At 47.9% G+C, this 15,415-nt stretch overlaps 1 protein-coding gene across 1 annotated transcript in view; it reads right to left on the bottom strand.

Annotated features, from left to right (window-relative positions):
* Positions 1-2,759: 2,759 nt before the first annotated feature.
* TEX35 (testis expressed 35) overlaps positions 2,760-15,415 on the bottom strand; it is a 75,724-nt gene continuing 63,068 nt past the window's right edge. Inside the window, exons 11-14 of the mRNA XM_036344078.1 lie at positions 13,400-13,500; positions 7,930-8,038; positions 6,528-6,807; positions 2,760-3,735 (exon numbers count right to left, since the gene is read on the bottom strand). The gene's annotated coding sequence lies outside the window, so the exon portion shown is untranslated. The remainder of the gene's footprint in view (positions 3,736-6,527; positions 6,808-7,929; positions 8,039-13,399; positions 13,501-15,415) is intronic.

A 15,415-nucleotide genomic window follows, 5' to 3' on the forward strand; every position in this document is an offset into this window, starting at 1 on the left:
CAAAGTTAGGCTCTCTAGGATTAATTACACATACTAATCAACCTCTTTGAATCCATTCATTCTATATACATTGATTGGTGTCCTTACCAGTTAATTGTACACAAGACATTCTTGGGCCACTCTGGTGCTAATCTGATAGTCTTTGGAGAATAAAGAGGTGATCCTGAACCAGGTCAGGAGATATAGCATGCCGAGGAGAACAGAACACCGGTCAGCTGACCTTGCTGTCTTTGCTGAACTGTGTCCCATTATCACAGTCAAGTTCACCTTACAGCTCAACTAACTTGCAACAATTTTCTCATGTGTCAAGTGAAATGAGAACTAAAATGTGCCCTGAAATCTAAATGGTAGCTGATATAAAAGCAATGATCCCTCAAAACAGTTACTATATTATTGTCCTAAAAGACCTAGTTACCTTCCCTGCCTTTGATATGTAAATGTATAACATATGCATATATGTGAATATGGATAAATGTTTGCACCTTCATTTTTATTTTATTTTATTTTTTTGCAAATATGTATAGATTTATTCTAAGTAAAACAAAGAACTCAAAAGTCCATGAATTTTGAGAACGGAAAAACCAGTTATGGAACACTGGCCACTGGAACACCACTCAGCCGTGAAAAGGGAGTGAACTGCAGGCACAGGCTGCTGGGGTCCAACCCCAGCAGGTCCAGGGGTCCCCAAAGGTGTGGACGGAGTCGGCGAAGAAAGAATGACACGGAGACAGCGTTCAGTTGATCAGCAGCCTAGCCAGGATCTCTAGCCAGGATCTTTAGCCAGGATCTCCAGCCAAGTTCTGTTCAGGATCTCCAGCCAAGTTCTGGTTAGGATCTCCAGCCAGGTTCTGTGTCCATGTTCTCTTGATAGGTTCTCCAGGTTCTCCAGCCAGGTTCTGTCACCAGGTTCTAGTCAGGTTCTCTTGCCATGTTCTATCCAGGTTCTGTAGCCAGGTTCTGTCTCTAGGTTCTTCAGCCAGGTTCTCTCACTAGGTTCTGTCTCTAGGTTCTGTGGCCAGTTTCTGTCCAGGATCTTTTGCCATGTTCTCTCACTAGGTTCTGTGTCTAGGTTCTGTCTCTAGGTTCTGTCTGCACCTTCATTTTTAAACACACACACACACACACCCCAACTAGTTACTTCTAAAGATGGGGCCCTGCATGGAGGAAGACACTGGTTAGGTTTGCAAATTGTAGCACTGCTATAATCTGAATGTGTCCCCTCGCCCCAAATTCATGTTAAATCCTAATGTCCAGTGTGATGGTACTAGGAGGTATAACCTTTGGGAGGTGATTAGGTCATGAAAGCAGAGCCCTCATGAATGGGATTAGTGCCTTTATAATAATAGAGGTTCCAGAGAGCTCCCTAGGCCGTTCCTTCACGTGAAGACACAAGGAAAAGTCTGTGACCTCGAAAAGGGCTCTCCCAACCATGTTGGCACTTTGACCTCAGACTTCTAGCCTCCCGAACTGTGAGAAATAAATTTCTGTTGTTTATAAGCCTGAGGTATCTATCTACACTAATAAAAGAGAAAAATGGTAATTGGCGTACGACGCTACCCTTTTCATTGGCTAATCAGGGCTATATGCAAATTAACTGCCAACTAAGATGGTGGTTAATTTGCATATGTAGGCACAATGTAGGGAGGCGAAAGAGAAAGCAGGAAGAAGCCCCCTGCCACTGACAGTGATCGGAAACCCAGGGGGGAGCTAAGAGCTGGGGCCGCCTTTGCCCTGCCCCCCAGCCATGATCGGAGAATCAGGCGCCTTTGACGCCCTGGCCAGTGATAGCAGGAAGTAGGGGTGGAGCCAGTGATGGGAGCTGGGCACGGTCGAAGCTGGCAGTCCCGGGAGCTAGGGGTCCCTTGCCTGGGAATAAAGCGGAGCCCAAGATCGCGGCGCCCCCCGCTGCCACTGCGGGTCCCCGCTGCCCGGGCCAGATGCCTCAGCCAGAGGCGTCCTGCAGGGGCAGGGGCAGAGCCCGCGCAATCGCGGCGCCCCCCACTGCCACTGCGGGTCCCCGCTGCCAGGGCCGGATGCCTAGGCCAGAGGTGCTAGGCCTGGGCAGGGGCGGAGCCTGCAACCGCGGGGAGCTGGGGGTCCCCTGCCCAGGCCTAATGCCTTGGCCAGAGGCATTAGGCCTGGGCAGGGGCAGAGTGGGAGATCGCGGGGAGCTGGGAGTCCCCTGCCCAGGCCTAATGCCTTGGCCAGAGGCATCAGGCCTGGGTGGGGGGCGGAGCCGGGGACTGGGGGGATATGATGGTCCCCTTTCCCAGGCCTGAAGCCTGGGTCAGAGGCGTCAGGCTTGGGCGGGGGGTGGAGCAAGTGATCAGAGGAAGATGGGGGTCCCCTGCCCAGGCATGATTCCTGGGCCAGAGGCCTCAGGCCTGGGCAGGGGTCAGAGCCAGTGATCGGGGAGAGATGGGGGTCCCCTGTCCAAGCCTGACACCTCTGGCGGAGGCGTCAGGCCTGGGCAAGGGGCCGATCAGGCGATCGGAGGGTGATGGGGGTCTACGCCTCTGGCTGAGGCATCAGGCCTGGGCAAGGGGCAGAGCCAGCAATCGGAGGGGTTTGGGGGTCCCCTGCCCAGGCCTGATGCCTGGGCCAGAGGCATCAGGCCTGGGCTGGGGGCAGAACCAGTGATGGGGGGAAATGAGGGTCCCCTGCCCAGGCCTGACGCCTCTGTCAGAGGCGTCAGGCCTGGGCAAGGGGCCGATCCTGCGATTGGAGGGTGATGGGGGTCAACGTCTGAGGGCTCCCAGTATGTGAGAGGGGGCAGGCCGGGCTGAGGGACACTCCCCCCACACACACACCCAGTGCATATATAAAAGCCTAAATGACCCAATGACTGTTAGACCGTTCGCTTGGTAGCTATAACGCACAATGACCACCAGGGGGAAGACACTCTGACCAGTAGAGGAGGGAGCCCGATTCCTGGCAGAATGAGAGTGGGTTAGGTTGCTGCTGAGGCCCTGTCAGCCCCAAATCTGCTTCATCCACACCCTAGACCCAGAGAGGAGGGAGCCTGATTCTGGGGTGTGTCACCCGAGAACCACCCTCTTGCAATCCGGGACCCCTCGGGAGATGTCAGAGATGTCCGGTTTGGGCCCTATCCCGGCAGGCCAGGCTGAGGGACCCCACTGGTGCACGAATCTGTGCACTGGGCCTCTAGTTTTGTTATAATAGCTATATAGACTATGTTTCTGCACAAAATACCCTGAGCTTAACAAGGTGGGGCTGTGTTAACAAACAAGGGAGATTTTCATTGCCCACAAAGCAGGCGTAGGTCTGGCATCACCCAGAGACAGAAGATGGATTTACAGGTGAGATAAGAGAGGGCTGAGGAGATGGAATTGTGCTTGACCAAGTTTGGATACATTTGAACTAACGATGAGCACCATTATTCCATTTTGTGGTCAACGTTGGTGGCTGCTTCTGATGGGCGTCAATCAACAGGAGAATTTAAACCACTGGAAGAACCAGATATTTCTGACTTTCCCTATAATTTATTTCACCCAGTGGGAATTCACTATCTTTTCTGCAGAACAGGAATGGCTCCTTCCGATGGCTGCAATCCCAGCCTCTGTAACTGTATAATTCATTTTCCAAAACTGCTGGGTCCACAATTTCCATTGACTCTGGCCACATATTCTTCCTTCCCCAGCACGCCTTTTTCTACAATTCTGGATTTTGTGAGTCAAAGTTTGGGACTCTGGCAAGGATTCAACTGGAGCCTAACTTGAAAAAAAAATAGATCTGAATCTGAGTTTAAAAGGGAATGATTTGGAACAGATGTAAAGGCGATCTTGGGAAACATTTATCTTCAGATTTGGAGATCAGTGCTCTGACGATATGGGCCAACAATAGATCCCCCTTTTCCACAATGAAATCTCCAGTTTGTGACTTGAGCACTTAGGCTGCCCTCATTTTCACCTCATGCCCATCGAGTCCCATTCCACTTCCGCAGTCCCCCACTCCCACTAAATCCAAAAGCACCAATTAGTAACAAATTTTACTGAACCTTTCATAGGGAAACACAGGATACATGCACATCACACGGCCACATTCCACCCCATTTCTCATCTCTGCTTTTCCTCCGAAGTTCCTTCCCCAATCTCCTTTTCTGCCTCTCTAGCCCCTGCTCACACCACTCCCATCCCCCAGGCCCCCTTTCAAAATACCACCACCAGAAAAACAGACACCAGCAAACATTTGGCACTATAAGACCCACAATTTGGGAAGTGATTAGGTCATGAAAGCAGAACCCTCATGAATGGGATTAGTGTCCTTGTAGTCTGGAGATCATGCTTCTGGGGATGCAGGTGGAGGGTGCAGCTCAGGTTCCCCCACCCAAAGGGAGGCCCCCAAACATGAGGTTGAGTTGAGAGAGACCCTGGACCTTCTGCTCTGAACTCTGGGACAGGTGGTGGCATCACAAGGCTCCCTCAACCAGCGAGGAACCATTGGTTTAGGCCTCCATGGAGCTCAAGGCAGGAAGCTGGCTGGCTACATGGTCTTGGTTGACCCCTAATGGCTGCATGGTTCTGTGACTGACTTCCTTGGTGAGTTAAAAAAATTGAGTTACCAAGAACATAAGCACCTGTGAGAAGCCAGGACACTTTCCCTGGAGATAGAAGTTCTTGTGAGAATCAAGAATAAAGGGCATAGGAAGAAGTCAGAACAAATGACAGTGGTGTTAACAGAAAATACTGAGAACTAGAAGACAGTTTCCCATCTTGCCTAGCCTCAGACTGGCTGTTCTGGGCCTTGGGAAAATCACTCCGTTTTTTGGAACCCTCATCTTTACTATAAAAATGGACATGGCCTTCCTACTTTGTAGGGATTATTGGGAGGCTAAAATGAGCCGGTGCATAGGAAAAGATGTTAAGGGAGAGGGAGGAAGCTGAGCAATGAATTAACAAGCTGGCCTGCTTTTCTTTTCAGCCTGAATACAGAGACTCTAGGTACAGTTTGGCCAACCTTTCCCAGGCAAGCTCTTATGGTTGCCAACATGTTGGTACTTGTGGCAAGCTTACTCCTTGTTTCAAAAGAAAGCTTTTTTTTTTTTTTTTTTAATTGTGAAACCGTGAGAGATTGCCCTGGCAAACCACTGTAGCCAAAAGACTGGGATCCTTGGGATGAATGTCAGAATTCTCCCTCATGGAGTGCCGAGGAGAGATTGTTTCAAGGGGTAGATACGCTTGGAGGAGCAAAGGCTTTGGGGGCCAGAACTGGAGGGAGACGCGCTAGAAACACAGCTGGGGCCAAGCCCAAGAAGGTCCAAGAAAGAAGCCAGAAGAGTCTCAAGAGGATTGGTGGGTGGTGCTGTAGAAAGACTGGGGGGTACTAATAATGCCCCCCCACCTTGTGGAACACACCAGGGATTTAAAAGAGCTTACTTGTTCCCTACTGCATTGGCTTCTCCAAAGAACCCTATGTTGTATTACACTGACCTCACGAAATTGCCCTATTGGCTCAGAGAGGTTAAGTGTGGCTTTCACGAGGTCACAGAGTAACTAGTGGAACTTGGCAGATAAATGAGGTGGGGTAGTTTATAAAGTGAGGGCATTTGGATTTCTTTTTTTAAATGTATTTTAATTGATTTCAGAGAGAATGGGAGCGGGAGAGAGAGAGAGAGAGAGAAACATCAATGCTGAAAGAAAGAATAATTGATCCCCTGCCTCCTGCACGCCCCCTACTGGGGATCAAGCCTGCAATCCAGGCACATGGCCTTGACCAGAATCGAACCCGGGACCCTTCAGTCGTCAGGCCAATGCTCTATCCACTGAGCCAAACGGGCTAACACAACATTTGGATTTCTTGACCCACAACTTCTCCATGTTGCTAAAGGCAATGCGAGTCTAGAGAGTGGATAAGTTGTCAGTGGCAACTGGGGGTCTAGCGGGGCCACCATTTCAGTGAAAAGGCAAATAGCTTCCTTTTTCAAAATCCCTAACTCCTTGTTTACCATGAACCAAACCCAGTTTACACGTCCCCCAGTTCTGCTGGGCCCCACCTGTCCCATCCTCCCCTGCTCCCAACACCCCCAGGAGAACACAAGGCTCCTGACACCAGGCCAGATATTAATAAAAGAAATGTGGGCACACGGTCTGGCTTCCCCTGTGACTACCAGGAAAGGCTAGGTGACACAGCTCAGAGCTGTGTGGGAATTAACTGCCAGGGAGAGAACTTGGACCATGAAAGACAGAGGGTGGAAAGAACCCGTAGATAATTCCTTCGCTTCCTCTCCCACTCGGAAGGGTGGAGGAGCCACTTGGCCCTGGAAGACCCAGTGTGACTGAGCTGAAGGCCGCTGTGCTTCCCAGTGAAGCTGGAGTTTGCTTGTATGTGCTGTCCTTCATTCCCTGCCTCACCCCTACACACACACACACACACACACACACACACACACACACACTTTTGCCACCTTGATACCACACTTCCCGGTTAAGCCTAACACAAACTTGGCCGCAGATACTTTTTTCTGGGGAGTTAAGATAATCACTTTGACCCAGGTTCTCATTTCTTACCTCATCTGTAGAAGGAAGCGGTAATCTCTGTGCAGGCTCTTTCCCAGAGGCGTAGGACCCTTCCCCTGGTGACACCCAGATCCGTGGTGAGGATTAGCATGATTTTCGGGCCTGCCCTTCCTTCTGGGCTGAGCCCTCAGCCAGGTGCATTGCATGAGCTGAAAGCCAGCAGAAGGTGAACCTCTCAGGTGAGGTTCTCTGGGTACAAGGGTGCTAAGGCCCACAACTTCTCCATGCCCCACCACAGGTATGTGGACTTCCTTTATACAAAAGGACAAATCTGCAGGGAACAAGCAGCTTCAAATCAGAATCTCTAAAATTAGCAAGCCATTTAGATCCAGAAGTGATCCATGTCTATAAAATGAGATCAATGCTCTCCCTACTAAATAGCAAACAGATGAAAAGAAAAGTAACTTTTATACTTCTAATTGACAACCCATTGTGTACATCAAGCATGTCAAACTCAAAGGCTAACATGGGCCAAATAAATGAGGCATGCGGCCTGCAGGCCCCGAGTTTGACATGCTTGGTGTACACCATTTGAAACAATGTTTCTGGGTCCTGAAGCCCCCATGAGGGAGCAGTTTTAAATCCCCTGGAAGAGGGAGCTCTGGAAATGTCAGGTGGGGGTGTTCTCACTAAAACCCTGTGGGAACAGTCATAGTTTCCACTCGCTGTCCCCCTGCAGGAACCTGTCACACCTCACATTTGGTAACTATCAGGCAGGGGCCAAGGAGAGGCCATGTTTGAGGCCAAGGTGCAGCTGTAACCCGCGTGTTCCCAGGGAGTGGCCCTGGCTTGTCCCCAGGAGAGCTGCTGTCGGGGAACAGAGCCAGCTGGAGGCAGCAGGAGGACAGGAAGCCCAGGACCCTCCCCTAGATGTGTGAGAGCCGAGTCCTCCAGGAAAAGCCTGGATGTAGACCTCCCCCTGCTGGCTTCCTTCCCTTCCCCCTCCAGTCACAGCCCACTTTGAACCCTGACCCCTCCTCTGTCCCTGGAGTCCACCTCCTGCTCTTCCTCTCTCTGGTGGTGCCTGGAGCCATCAGGCCTCTGCCTTCTGTCACAAGATGTAAACTCACACTGACCTGGCCTCCAGCTTCCCTTCCCTCTAAACTAGTCTTGCACACCACCTGCAAACCAATGCATCAGTATCATGGGGACGGGGTGGGATGAGTTCAGAGTGTGGTTCTCCAGCCCTGGCCTGGCCTAGCGAATGAGATGCTGGGGTAGTGCCCAGGGGATTCTGCTGCAGGCTAAGCCCTCCTTGGCTGCCCCTCTAATCTTATTAAACCCAAGGTTGCTTATCTCACACCTTTGGTTTATGTACTGGGGTGGGTGTGGGTGGGGATGTCTAGATATGCCAGGTGAACTGGTGGGACTGGCCCACCTAAAGCCTCCTTACCTGAGCGACTGCAGAGAAGACACGGCAAGGAGCATAAACCTCATACAGGTTGAGGAAAGTTGGTGTTTGACCTCAAATTGATGCCTGGCCCTGCCCCATGGACTGATGCCTGAGGAGAGAGGGAGCTGTAAGTGAAAACTGAAGGTGCTATTGCACTAAACTTTGTTAAAAGACACACATGCACACAGATACACACGGCACACACTGGGCACAGCAGCAGCTTTCAGATGCCCCTTGGGGAGTCCATTTCTCCCATTTCCCCAGAGGGTAACCCTCTCCCCCGAGGACTCCATGTGTTCCCGATGATGCCTGACTGGAGAATGAAGGAAGCGCCTGTGAAGGGACACCAGGACCTGCTCCAAGACAAAGGTTTCCTCCACTTCCACATTGAGCCTCTCCCTACCTTTCTGGACTCATCGCCCCTCTACCCCTAGCAGGCACTGATTTCGAGTCATTCCAAACTGAAACTTCACCCCTGAGTGGGGTTTGGCTACAACTTCTGGGGTAGGATGGACAGTTGGTGGTTGAGGAACTTAAGCCCTTATTATAAAAACAGGGTTGGGGATTGAGGCAAGAGAGAAGCTACAGAAACCTTTATAAATATGTAGCATTCACTACAATAAAATAACAAGGATGCCACACAGAATAAAGACAATATCTGTGATATTTTGCTCATTTTTATTAATTCTCTAATATTAGAGTTTGTAGGGAGTTCCAGGATCTTCTTTCCCTGTATCTGAAAGGAAATCCTGTGAATTAGTCTTGCTTTGTCCCACACTAAGTCATACACACTAAGGCACTGTCCTCGTTTGTCTTCTTGATTCTTTGGTTAAGTACCATTCTGATTTTTTAAAACGCAGAACTGTTAGTGGGTGTGCTGTTCACAGGTCCCGCAGCTGCACTGTCATGGAGGGAGGGAGTAACTTGGATTCTTAGACAGAAAACATGCAGTTGTCCTGTTGCTGGGGTCAAAAAGTCCTCTCTACTTGAGTGAGATCTCTGGGCCAAAAGCTCACACTGTCTCTGCCTCCCTTCTCTGGGACCTCACCCACCTTCAGCTCCCAGCCAGGTCCACCTCCCTCTATTTTCCTCCACTCCTCCCTGGCCATCTGCTTTCCATCCCTAACCTCCATGCATTCATTAGAATTCCTTCAGCTAAAGGCTATGGAACTGAAGAGCTGTGGGAACCCAGGCAGCCCTTGGACCGCAGCGAGCACAGGTGTGGCCTTGATGCTGCCCATCCTTCTCTCAGCCCCTCATCACCTTCTCTGGCTCCTCCCAGTGGCAGAAATTATAGCTCAAGTCCCAAGAGAAGAGAGAGAATCTGCCCTTCCAACTCCCACAGAAACATCCATTGACAGACTTCAGCTCCACCCAGCAAGGTCACAGAACCATGCCCGCAAGTATCTCTGTGGGAAGAAGACGGATGCTAGGACTGGTCACTCTCTTCACTCACCTCCTTCCTCTCATCTTCCTATAAACCAGTCTTCACAGAGGAGGCAGAGTAATATTTGACTAGTGGAAACTGATTTTATCACTTCCCTACTTAAGATCTTTCAATGACTTCCCATTCCACTTAGAAGAGAATCCAAGAGTTAGGCCATGGCCTAGAAGGCCACATGATCTGGCCTCTGTGACTCCTCCACCCTCATCTCCTACTTTCTCCTCTGTGAGGTTCAGCTGCGCTGGCACCTTTTTGCTCATCCCCAAATACACTGAACTCCTTCCTGCCCCAGGGCCTTTGCACTTGCTCTGTCTGGAGTGCTCTCCCCCTGGAGCTTCCCATAGCTGGCTCTTTCCCTGCTAAGATGTCACCATGGAGAGGCCTTCCCTGACCACCTATTTACAAAGCCTCTCTGCCCCTCCATCACACTCAATCCTCTTACCTTGCTTTATTTTCTACAGCACAGATCGACATTTGCAACTTGCAAAATTATTTATCTACTTGTTTACAGACTGTCTCCTCTGACCAGATGTCAGCTCTACAGGCCAAGGACCTGCTTTCCTTGTTCATGGGTGTGTCCCCTGACTCAACCCAGTGCCTGACACATAATTAATGCTACATAAATGCCTGCTGTGAACAAATGAATCCAGACCTCGAAGAGGAAGGCTTGGCCATGAAAGTGGCACACCCACCTGCAGACACTTGGGTCCAAGAGATAACCAGACCTTAGTTTAGGGCTTAGCCAGCTGATGAAGGTGTGGGTGTTAGTCACCGACAGTGGGTGTTCGCCTTGGCCACCTTTTCTAATACCTTTGTCTCCTTCCACCAGCTCCCATTATCTGCTTTTCCCATGCAAACCTGCTTTCTCACCTTCTTTGTTTTATAATGCCTATCACATAGATTAGACCATGCCAACACTTTCTTTACAGTTAAAAAAAGCTAGATCTTAACCTGTCTGCTAATACAGAGATAGCTTTCCTTAGTTATTATCAAATGTTGGAGGCACTTTTTTTTTTTTGGCTACTTATGAGCCTAGAACAGTTTCTATTTAAATGAGTTTGCCATAAAAAAATCTTACAACATATTTGTAGAATTCCTTTGTTAAACAGCTCTCAAACCATGGAAGATGAGACGGTCAAAGGAAAATTAAGCCGCCACTTAGATACTTAACCGATTTTCTTTTGAGTTTAAATTCATGCTTGTCTGCAATATTATGAACTCAAAATTGCTCTTCCACAGTACAAGCCTCTTAATTAAATGAACACCATTGCTGCAGTTCTGATAAATAAAATGAGCATTTCCACATGAATTACAAGTGCCAACTTGTTAATAGCCTCCCTGAGGTTTTGTTACAAAATCATTAGTATTTCTGTCATAGCTCAGGCGTGATAAATACCACGTTACAATCTGGAAACAAGAATGTTCTTCGGGCAGTTGATTCCCAAGTGTGGATTAGAGAGCACATCAGAGCTTTCCCCTCATTCCTGTTATAGTATGTGACAATAGTTAATTAGTTAGAAAAATCTCATATTGTTCTATTTTAGTGAAACTCACCAAACTCAGATCAGCTGGAAGATGAAGCTGGTCTGAACTTAATAAAATTGGAAAATGGACATTAAAAATAAACTGAATAGCAAACTTCTTAAAGGCAGAGAGCCTGTCTGTCTGTCCTTCCCGAGTATTCAGCTGGGTAATTTGGGCAAGGCACTTAGGTTCCAAGTGCCTCAGTTTTCTGATTTGTAAAATGGCTATAATATAGTACGTGATGCTTCATAGGCCTGCTATGAGGGCTAAATGCTCGGAAAGCACTCAACTCAGAGCCTCACGTGTAATAAACACCCAGCAGATGTAACCTGTTTTCAGGCTTGAAAGAACCCCATAATTATTGTTAGACAATGATGAAATGCAATTTGCTTCCTTTCAACTACTCAAAAGGCTCCCCAAGTCCTTCTAAAGAGAGATCCTATTCAGGCTCCTTCAAAGAATGGATGACTCATTTATAATTCACAGCACTATCCACACACCAACAATTATTGTGCTAAAGTCCTTTAATGAGCTGATTTCTTAATTAAGCCTAACATCCCCCTTGCACTGTTGTTTGTCCTCTGAATTTTCTTCCTAAAACTGTTAAGCAGTTTTGTGTGTCCCTAGCCTAACCGTGTACATTTACACTTTAAATTACAGGCATCTAAAGGAATGAAGTTATACTGTGTTTTAAGTCAATACTACAAAAAATGCACATTTGTTTTGGAGATGGTGTCAGTTCCATCTGGGTTGCCTTTCTCTCTGCCTTAAATTCCCTGTTTAACATTATTTCCATATTGAACAGGGTCTTTTCATTCATTCCACTTTGTTTTTCATAACTTGTTTACTTAGAAAATCCCCATGGTTTTGTTTTTTAAGCCTAGCTAGGCATTTCATTCTTTTGGTGTCTTGTTTCTTGGCTCCAGATAGGTGATAGCAATAGCAAGACGAGAATTAAACAGAGCTTTCAGGATTTCAGAATCAAACTGAGCTGCCCACGACACACCCAGGCTGCCTCAAACTTTGTGGGGCTGGAGAGGGATCAATGGAAGCCCACATTCCTTATGCAGGGAGCCTCTTTCTGCCCCTCCCACTCCAAGCCAGGCAGCCTGTGCACATAAGGTACTCCTAGCTCATTGCCCTTCAAGTTCCTCAGAGCAACATGAGGCTAGAAAGTCCATTTCAAATGCAGAGTCCTCGGCCTCCTTGTGAACTCCAAATTAGAACATGGTGGCCCAGGGAAATAGTCATGATGCCCGGCCTCAGCCCAACCCCATTCTCTTCCCACCAGGCTCCAGCACCATGAAAAGACACACATACAGGCATGTGGACACCCAGCTCTGTGTCCAAACTCTGTCATACCCCCTGCAAATAGTTGCCCCCTGGCCATTCCATGACCTGGCAACATGGTCCACTCAGGGAGGACAGACCTATATACCCCAAGTTCCTGGAGAATGTTTTACAAGGTAGGATGTGGGCTTATACTTCACAAGTGCTGCCCAGGGTCAGCATTCCTCTTGCTTAGATTTAAAGATAGTCATACTGGGCATTATCATTCTTCTCATTGAAGATACAGTCCCTGACCCCAGACTGGGTATTGGAGAAAGGATTCAGTCAAATATAAGAGTGTATTGTTTTGAACACTGTGGTGTGTTCTACACACAATAAAATTTGAGATGAGGTTAAATAAAGGAAAGTGCTTGGATGCTAATGTGGCCTCAGAATCCTCCCTGGAAGAGGCAGGACCTGAACCAGGTCTCAGGTGAAGTGGGGCAACACCCATCCGTTATATTTATACTAGACTTCAGGAGGGTCCTTTCGCTTCCTGCCATTGTTGGACACATCATGTACTTCATTGAACATTCACTTTTCTGCTCATCTTATTTTTGTGTGGCCCTCAGAATGAAGACAAGCTCCTTAAAGACCACCTCTCCCATGACCTGCTGTCCCTGCGTGTGCTTAAATGGTCCCTAAAATGTTCAGATTGGCTCTTCCACCTTCAAGGGCCAAGGAAGTTTCAGAAGCAAAGGGTTTTGTCTGAATCAGGCTGCTTTGGGTTATGTCTACCCAACACAGGCACTGTCCACCTGGCCTGCCAAGAATGGCCCAGCTGTGATAAGAATCAAATCAGACATGGGACATTTTTGTTTTCTCTATCTCTAAATACCATTCTGGGATTTAGGAACTAATTCCCCAGGCTCTGTGTAGCTGTCCTGTAGGTACTTGTCTTCCCCGTGGGCTGGAGCTTGTCCTTTGTAATGCTCATGTTTATAACTATAGAGTTTATTCTTCAGTTTATTCTTTGGCTTAAGCAGCTCCAGAAATAAAGGAGAGAAGACGGGGCAATAGATGTCTCGGGTCTTCAATGGAAAAGCTCAAGATGACTGTCCTGGCTTTTCAATTCCAGAGGCCGTGATGAAAGTGTAAAGAATTTAGACTGCAAAGCACAGCTAGGCTTGGTCCCAAAGCCCTTCTCCCATCCTCCACTGCAAAAGCACTTACTGAGGGTTTTGATGTTCTAGGTCCCCAGGATGCCCAGGTGAGTGGCAAACATTCAGGGAGGGGGCCGGTCTGTTGATCTCCTTCCTCCTCACTTTCTCCATCTGTAAACAGGCAATAATATGGACACTTCTCAGGGATAATGGGACAATTTTAAAAGTGGAAACGGTATACTCTGTGCTTAGGTGGTCAAAATAAATCTTGAAGGGCCCATGTTCTGGGGCGCAGAGGTGTGCTCCTGGTCTGGGCCCTTTGTGTGGCCCTCCGGTGGGGAACCACAGCCGAGGTTGTCAAGGTCCCCAGACAGCCCATGGCCGACAAAGAGCAAGTTCTCTGTGGTTAGCAAATGCAGTGAAACTGCTGTTTCCGTAGCAGAGGATCCCAGCAAGCTTAGCGTCCTTCAAACAAAGAATGAAATGTACCACCTCTTTCCTGAAGCCCCATTAAGTACTGGAAAAAACATGACCAAATTTAACTTCAACATATAATTTTTAGGAAAAGATTAAAGTGTACCCCCTCCACAGCCTTCTAGAGGGTTTCACATGCATCTGGAGGTCAGTTATGACCCTCTCCAAGTTCTCTCACCTCACACAGAACACATCTGCCCTCATAGAACTGAGAGAAGATTCATTGTTTGGGTACCAGTGTCTTTAGGACACGAAGTCAAAGGAAATTCTAGGCAAGGCCCTGTATTTACTGGGAGGGTAAAGAGACCATTTTCCATTTCTCACTTTTCTCTCCAAGGGCACAAACAATAGGCCTGCCCAGCCAAGTTGCTGTTTTCTGTCTCAGAAGCATTCCCAGCGCCAGCACAAAGCCGTCTGCCTTATTAATGTTCTGTGATGATCCCTTCCTGGGCTTTGTGTCCCTCCCACGGGGTTACTAGAGGGCAGACACCAGCAGGAAAGGTGTTGTGGACTCACTTGCACGGATATCACCCCTCAGATTATCAGATTGAAAATGCAGTAATAAAATATGCAACTGAGGACCCTGTATAATTTTTCTGCCAACCTTCTATTTCATTGTTGTTATTAATCCCCACCTAAAGATACTTTATCCATTGATTTTTAAAATTTGTATTTTTATTTTTTTATTGATTTCAGAGAGGAAAGAAGAAGGAGAGAAAGAGAAACATCAATGATCAGAGAGAATCATTGATCGGCTGCCTCCTGCACACCCCCTACTGGGGATCAAGCCCACAACCCAGGCATGTGGCCTTGACTGGAATTGAACCTGGGACCCCAAAATCCGCAGGCTGACGCTCTATCCAATGAACCAAACCAGCTAGGGTTCCAATGATTTTTTTTTTTTAGAGAGAATACAGGGGAAGGAAGAAGGGTGGAGAAGAGAGAGGGAGGGAAACATTGACATGAGAGAGACACATCAATTGGTTGCCTCCCGCACACACTCCAATGGGGCTGAGATCAAACTTGCAATCCACGCATGTTGAACCAGAGACCCATCGATGCATGGGCTAAAGATCTAACCACTGAGCGACACGGGTCAGGGCTGCCAACCTTCTACTTTTATATTGGAAGATTGAGTTGTAAGAGGAAGATAAACCCCAGAGAAGTGCACTTACTTTAAGTTCTAGTAGATAAAGAAATTTAGGCGTTTTCTAATTTTTTTTCAACGCCTCCCCCCTAAATCTGCCCCTCTAATTCCATGAGGCATCTAAAAAGTTAAAGAAATGGTGATTGACAGCTCTGAGATTTGACGTTCAGAAGGCCCGGAGAATTGGGAGTGGGCATGCCGGGGTTTAGACTCAAATCAGAACCTCTCCATTTAAGAAAATAAAGTAAAATAGTTGCAGAATGCAGGTTCTATAAGAATGACTAGAAAATGAGAATTTCATTTCTTACAGAATTTATCCAGTGCTTCTCAACTGTCTGAAGTTCCCTGAAAACTGAGGAAGAACTTATCTCCTGAAAGAATCTGGTTCAACATTCCAGAGAATTCAAGGGGAAAAAACAGCAACAAAACAAAAGGGGGCAGGCACTGGAAAACTGAAAAGACTGG

Source organism: Myotis myotis, unplaced genomic scaffold, assembly GCF_014108235.1.
Source record: "Myotis myotis isolate mMyoMyo1 unplaced genomic scaffold, mMyoMyo1.p scaffold_m19_p_18, whole genome shotgun sequence".
Classification (NCBI taxonomy): Eukaryota; Metazoa; Chordata; class Mammalia; order Chiroptera; family Vespertilionidae; genus Myotis; species Myotis myotis.